The sequence below is a fragment of the Palaemon carinicauda genome, chromosome 2 (assembly GCF_036898095.1).
Source record: "Palaemon carinicauda isolate YSFRI2023 chromosome 2, ASM3689809v2, whole genome shotgun sequence".
NCBI classification, from domain to species: Eukaryota; Metazoa; Arthropoda; class Malacostraca; order Decapoda; family Palaemonidae; genus Palaemon; species Palaemon carinicauda.
The window spans coordinates 69,556,833-69,564,887 of record NC_090726.1 but is presented as its reverse complement, the minus strand read 5'-3'; positions in this window follow the sequence as shown (position 1 = coordinate 69,564,887).

The following is an 8,055-nucleotide window of genomic DNA, read 5'->3' as shown; positions in this document are numbered from 1 at the left end:
TCCCCTAGGTCTACCACTCTTCTAGGTCTACCCTTCCCTTAGTTCTACCCTCCCCCCTCTAGGTGTACTCCTTCCTCTAGGTCTACACCTTCTTCTATGTATACCCCTCACTCCTTGATCTACCCCTTTAGGTCTACCCCTCACCTATTCCTACCCCTTCCTTTAGGTCTACCCCTTCCTAGGTCTAGGTCTACCCCTTCCTCTAGGTTTACCCGTCCCAACTTGGTCTATCTCTCCCATAGGTCTACCCCTTCCCCTATGTCTACCCCTCCCTGAGGTGCACCCCATCCTCTAGGTATACTCCATCCTCTAGGTCTACCATACCTCTAGGTCTACCCACTCCTCTAGGACCTAGGTCAACCCCTCCCCAAGGTTTACCCCTGCATTTTGTCTATCCCATACTTTACGTCACGCCTCCTTCCTTGGACTACTCCTTCCCCTAGGTCTACCCCTCCCTAGGTCTACCCCTTCTTCTAGCTCTACTCCTTCCCAAATGACTACCCCTCCCCTAGGCATACCTCATCCTTTATCTCACCCCTCCTCCCTTTGTCTACTCTTTCCCCTAGGTCTACCCCTTCCTGTAGTTCTACCCCTTCCCCTAAGTCTACCTTCCCCTAGGTCTACCCCTTCCTCTAGGTGTACTCATCCCAACTGAGTCTACCTCTCCCCTAGGTCTACCCCATCCTTTAAGTCTACCCCTTCCCCTAGGTCTATCTCTTCGTCTAGGTCTACCCCTTTTCCTAAGGTCTACCTACGGAAGGCATGACGGCTGGAAGTTAATAAACGTGACAGAGATCAAGTAATACTACCTGTAGTCAGGTCAAACATCGGCCAACGTCTCCGAAAATTAACGTCAGCAGATGCGCGTAGCTCACTAATGAGCCGACCTCTCCGAGTATATATAAAGGACCTTGTGGCAATGGGTTGGGTGAGATTCGTTCGCAACGTTAAATATGTGAGAAACAAATGAAAGTCCAAATATTTAGTATTAAAGTGATATGGCCTGTCAAAGCATTTCAAATGAGAAGGAATATCTATATTTTGTTTGTTATTTTCATGGATACAGACATAAAGATTTATAGTTATGGTGAAACTGATATACAAAAAAAAAAAAAAAAAAAAAAAAGCTTTCGCTAGCGAAAAGAGTAACTTTGGATATTATTTCAGCTTAATATGTTAAGACTTGACTCGTGTAGTTGAAAAAAAAAAAACATAGAATTCCGATGAAGCCCAAGTTATGACCTCTGTTTTGAGATGACATACATATAACATTAGTTGTTTTATGACGTCTCTTTTGAAATCTCATAATTCTAGCATTAGATGTTCTGTAACATCTGTTTTGAAGTGCCATTCTTCTGGCATTAGATGTTCTTTAATATCTGCTTTGAGGGGCCATACGTATATCATTAGATGTTCTCTGACCTCTCTTTTGAAGTTCCACACTTCTAGCATTAGATGTTATTTGACCTCTGTTTTGAGGTTCCATACTTCTCTTATTGGATGTTCTCTGACCTCTGCTTTGAAATACCATACTTATAACATTAAATGCTCTTTGATCTCTCTTTTGAAGTGCCATACTTCTAGCATTAGATGTTCTTTAATATCTGTTTTTAGGTGCCAATCTTATATCATTAGATGTTCTTTGACCTCTGTTTTGAAGTGCCGTACTTGTAGCACTGGATTTTCTCTGATCTCTGTTTTAAGATATCATACTTATAGCATTAAGTGTTTTTGGAACTCTCTTTTAAAGTGCCATACGTATATCATCAAATGTTCTTTGACCTATCTTTTGAAGTCCTTTACTTCTTTCATTAGATGTTCCTTCATCCCTGTTTTCATGTGCCATACATCTAGCATTGGATGATTTCTCACTTCTGGTTTGAGATACCATACATCTAGCATTAGATATTATTTGACCTCTCTTTTGATATGCCATACATATATCATTAGATGTTCTTTGACTTCTCTTTCAAAGTCCCATATTTCTAGCATTAGATGTTCTTTGTCCTCTGTTTTGAGGTGCCTTAATTTTAGCATTGGATGTTCTTTGACCTCTGTTTTGAGCTAACCTATTTCTAGCATTAGATGTTCTTTGACCTTTGTTTTGAGCCACCATATTTCTAGCATTAGATGTTCTTTAACCTCTGTTTTGAGGTGCCATACTTGTGGCATTGTATGTTCTCTGACCTCTGTTTTGAGGTACCATACTTCTAGCATTAGATGTTCTTTGACCTCGGTTTTGACATGACATACTAGTTGCATTAGAGGTTCTTCAACCTCTGTTTAGAGGTGCCTTACTTGTAGCATTGGATGTTTTATGACCTATGTTTGAGGTACCATACTTCTAGTATTAGATATTCTTTAACCTCTGCTTTCAGGTACCACCTTTCTAGCATTAGATGTTCTTTAACCTCTGTTTTGAGGTCCCATACTTGCAGCCTTGTATGTTCTATGACTTCTGTTTTGAGGGTCCATACTTCAAGCATTAGATGTTCCTTGACCTCTGTTTTGAGGTGACGTACTTGTAGCATTAGTTGTTCTTTTACCTTCTGGTTTGAGGTGCCATACTTGTAGCATTGGATGATTTATGACCTATGTTTTTAGGTGTCCTACTGCTAGCATTAAAAGATCTTTGACATCGTTTTAAGTGCCATATTTCTAGCAATAGATGTTCTTTGACTTCTCTTTATGGTCCGATACTTCTAGGATTAGATGTTCTATGACCTCTGTTTTGAGGTGCCATATTTGTAGCATTGTATATTCGCTGACATTTTTTTGGTGCCATACTTGTAGCATTAGATGTCATTTGACCTCTGTTTTGAGGTGCCCTACTTGTAGCATTGGATGTTCTATGACCTCTGTTTTGAGGTGCCATACTTATAGCATTAGATGTTCTTTGACCTCTTTTTTGAGGTGCCATGCTTGTAGCATTGGATGATTTATGACCTCTGTTTTTAGGTGTCCTACTTCTAGCATTAGATGTCCTTTGACCTCTATTTTGAGGAGCCATACTTCAAGCAAATGATGTTCTCCAACCCTTTTTTTGAGGTGCCATACTTCTAGCATTAGATGATCTTTGACCTCTATTTTGAGTGCCCTACTTCTAGCATTAGAGGTTTTTTACCTCTTTTTTCAGGTGCCATTCTTATAGCTTTAGATTTTCTTGGACTTTTATTTTAAGGTACCTTACCTGTTGCATTAGAGAATTTTTGACCTCCTATTTTCAGGCGTCTTACCTGTTTCATTAGAGGTTTAGTGCAGGTATTTCAATACTTCATTTTCGACATTCGTCATGGCTATTTTGACTTGGCTTCATTTACACAATTAGGGCATTGAAATTTTTCTATAACTTCGTCTGTGATGTTGGCGTCTATAAAAACCTTTTGTGGTAGAACCTTCCACAACATTCACATCCTATCCTCTTCCCTCCACCCTTCAACCCCAGTCGAAGATCCACAGAAAAGCCAACTATGCATCGTTGTGTAATTATCTAGATAGTTTTTGCCTTCTTCGTTACTATTTTAACTTTTTTTTCTTTCTTAGTCATTACCATATTCACACATTTTTTTTTTCTGTAATCATCAATACCAAACTTCTTGCCAAGACGAGACCGTGAATGACTTTGCACCAGTTCGTATATTTGAATAAGCATTCCATCTTTCACACATTTCAATTTCCATTGTAGCTATAACGTCAGAATCTAGAAGATCAACAAGATGATGGCCGGGAAAGAGCACCGAGAAAAGTTCAGCGAGGGAATGATATGACTAGAATTGTGTGTGTAGATTCCCTTACCTTGTGTAAGACACGGGCTCTTGCGTTGGCAGCCCGTAATAGATTGAGGGGTATCTTTAGATTGATATTTTGCAGATAATAGACTAGAAATTATTATATAAATTCTAATAAAGTATTAAATTCATTTTATTTGTAATGCTGATATTTGCAATTAGCCATTACTTTAGATTTTGATTTAGATAAATATTTTGATTATATAAAAAAATTATAGCATTTTGAGAGCTCCAAAATAATTTTTTGGACAAGTTAAACTCAGGAGATGTGCCATATATAGACATAAGATGAAAGTCTTCCATCACCTTTTTTCAAATGTCGGATAAACTGAGGATCTGATCTCCTCTTTGGTTGGAGACCTCTTTTGGTTGTAATCTGAGTTCGTCCGGTGTTTGATTCGCTTAGATTCATGGCTTGATTTTTAACGTACTGAATGTTACATGAAGCCTTCTGATCGGTCAGAATTGCAGAATAATGACGAATAAGTTATTCGCAAATAATAATCTTATTCGTTATATGCATTGATGGCCTCCCATAGGACTTTTCACTCATACCTCATGTATATATATGTATATATATATATATATATATATATATATATATATATATATATATATATAACACCTCCTCTTACGCCTATTGACGCCTAAGGCCTCACTTAGATTTCACCAGTCCTCTCTCTCTCTCTCTCTCTCTCTCTCTCTCTCTCTGTATATATATGTATATATATATATATATATATATATATATATATATATATATATATATATATATATGTGTGTGTGTGTGTGTGTGTGTGTGTGTGTATGTCTGTGTGTGTCAATTTCGTGTACCTATACATACTGTATCCACTGAATATCAATAAAGAAAGTTAGAATTTCAGTACCTGATTATTACTTTAAATGTATAACATGTGAAGTAATATAGTTGAACACTTTTGGGGCCTATTGCCCTTTGAAGGCGATTTTATTTGTCTTATTAAAGACCTGCATACAACTGAGAGCTTATTTCCATTCTATGGGGAGTTATACAAATCACATTGATATTGCAAGGTTCTCAGAAGATTACAAAACTGAGTCAAGATGGCTTTTCATGACGCAAAGAATTCGCTTATCAGAAGCACAAAATACTGACTTTCCCTCCTAGCTAAAATTTATTTCATGAGAAAATTGCATTGTCCAGAAAACACAGTTGAAGTCTATTAAATTTGCCAGATTATTGACTCTCACCTTCAATATCAAATAAGCAAATGGAAATACTGGTTTATACCTTCAATTTTACCGAATTCCAGCCACCTGATCTCTCCCCCCCCCACCCAGCCGTATTTGCATATAAAGCATATGTAATGATAATCAAATTGGTCATCCTTCCTCAATGTTTGGTCTGACATGTTGGTGACATAACTGGGGAGAGGGGGGCGGGGTGGAATGGGTATTGCTCTCCCCGTTTACCAGCTGTTAATGAGATGACGTTTTAGATCTTATCCAGCTTTGATATTATTACTTCCATTGCAGCATCTGTCTTTCTGCCAATGTCCATATTTGCACTCATTTCCATACATGTAATTGCAATCGTTGAAGAATTTGCATTATGTTTGTTTCGTTGCTTTGTTTCTCTGTAGACTAAATTTCTCATACTGACTGCGTGTGTGGAAGAATCCACATGCCAGGCCTATTTTCCTCGGCTCTCTTCAATTCGTCTTTCTTGACTCTCTTCATTTCCTCATCTTTGGCTTTGATCTAACTGATTTTATTCTTTCATTATTGTATCTAAAGTGTCTAAGTGTCTCTACATGTCTGCAACAACACTTGGGATTTCCTCTGCTCATTCTTGTTGCTCCTCACCTCATTCCGACTTGCAACTTTTGCACAAAACCAAAATAACCCATCGATATCTACCGTCCTCGACTGAGATTTTAGGACAAAAATCTTTTATAAAATTAGTTTTTCATAGTTATAAAAGTGATTAAATTTTTTAAAAAGTACGAATTAATATGCTAAATGTATCATTTAATCCAATTTAAGAGGTGAATTTAAAATTTGGGATTTTGATAATAAAAATTCTCATAATAATTTCAAATATTGATATATTGTAAACTTGTTTCGAACTCTAGTGATTGTAAAACAAGTTAGTGACGCAACAGAGCCATTGCACCGACAACAACTCTCTCTCGCGGCGATCCGCTCATAGTTAAATTCTCATTGCGATCACCGTAGAGTTTCACCCCCATGTCCGTCGTCCACATCGGAGACTGGGCATGGAACTTGTAACCCGAAGCCGACCGACACTGCAGAGACCTTTACAACGATCCTGATTGTGATTGCTATTGCTGTACGTCGTACTAGAAACGACGAATCCACCTTTTCAACACTGTTGGCCTTTGTACCACGGATGTAGAAAACAAAACACTGATAAATCATCATGTCAGGTGCAGCTGCAAGGGGTGCAAAGTCGCCTCTATTAAGGTTCTTAAGCACTACAGAACCGTTAAACCAGCAACCAGGGAAGCGACTACACCCCCTCCCAAAAGAAGGAAGAGCCCTAAACACCCTCCACCAGCGCCAGTACCAGCCCAACCATCGCCATTGCTGACACCAATGACTGAGAGTACAGACTCGTCCTTGTCTGTCCCTACAACTCCACAGCAGTCAATTGCAGCAGCAGACACCACTCTAACCTCGGTGCCTGAATCCTCCAATGCCATGGAGACCGAACCTGTTGTGCCTCAGGGGAACCATTCCACGGACTGCAATTGCATGGACTGCCTCACAGAACTCCTTCGAGAAGTCTCTTCCACTGCGGCAAGCATCCCAGCTTCACACACCAAAAAACCACTGCTAAAGTTTCGAATTTCCCAGACGGACAGCTCAATCTCCTATGCCTCAGTTGCTGCCATGGCTGCAAAGCCTGGCATGCAGCTCACTGCTAGACCAAACAGGAAAGGAGATTTAATAATCATCCCAAAGGACCTCTAGACAGCCAGATCCCTCCAGGAGGAACCATCTTTAACACTACTGGACCCTGCATTCATCCGGAGGAGAGCAGTGATGACAAGGTATCCCATCACAATGCCTATCTCCATACCCACATCATGCAGCAACATCGACAGTGCGGTGCGTTGTATGAGTAAAGACGATGTCCCTGTAAGAAGACTCATAGCCACCTTCATCAGTCCAGTGCCCTTCTCACTGGATCTTGGGGTCTGGGGGATATTCCCCATCGAAGAATATACACCGGAACCCCTTAGATGTTATCGGTGCCAACGGTTCGGCCATCACAAGGAGAAGTGTAAAGGCCCCATCATCTGCGGTGTATGCAGCCAGCGCCACTGCACAGAAGTGTGCATAAAAGCCCACAAAAAATGAAAGCAGACCAAACCCAAGTGCCCCAACTGTTCTAGGACTCACCATGCTTGGAATAGGCGCTAACCAGAGCGACTGAGGAGGATAGGTGTGATGAAAAACACTTCCTCCCCAAAACAGCCGAAACCACCTACAGTCCAGCCACCTAAAGACCAGCGACCTCCTCGCCAGAGGAGACAACGACAGCCGCCCACTGCAACTGTTCCTGTACCAGCCGCCCAGCCACAACCAGCACCACTTCCTCAACCCACATCCTTCAACCCACCTCAAACCCTGACTCAACAAGTTGAGTCTACTGTATGTCCTTAGAAGACCTCATCCCCATTGCCTTCAAAATCCTCACCCGAATCCTGTCCCTAACCAGAACTACCACCTTTATGCAGTTACTGCAACAGTTTCAGTTCCCAACCACCGAGCAGGGATAAGCTTATTTGCTTAATCCTACTCCCTTTCTCTCCGACTAAAGAAAAAACTTGTCTCCTCTCCCAGTCTCTACTACTTACTGGGACTTGCTGCTATCACCACTTTTTTCTGACTAAAACTTTTCATTTCGTGGACCTAAAGAGGAGTCTCCTTTTCGGGTCACTTCCCTCCCTTCCACGTCTGGTGCTTAAATTCCCCTTAAATTAACTTATCCTCCACTTTTTTATGATTCCAGCAAGTGTTAAATTCACCCCTTACTTTTTAATGCTGCAGTATCGGCCTCCTCTGTGAGACCACCCTTTTCAAATCAATATACTCTTACGGCTGTCCAACGACAAGAGCCCGTGTCACGTCATTGGCATGGCAATCTCCCCATCCATTCCAACCAAGTTAATGTCTTACCATTACCCCCACCTGGGAACCAACTCCCAGGCTGCTGAATGAGGATAATCAGTTCACATCATTAGCTCCGGCTATCTAA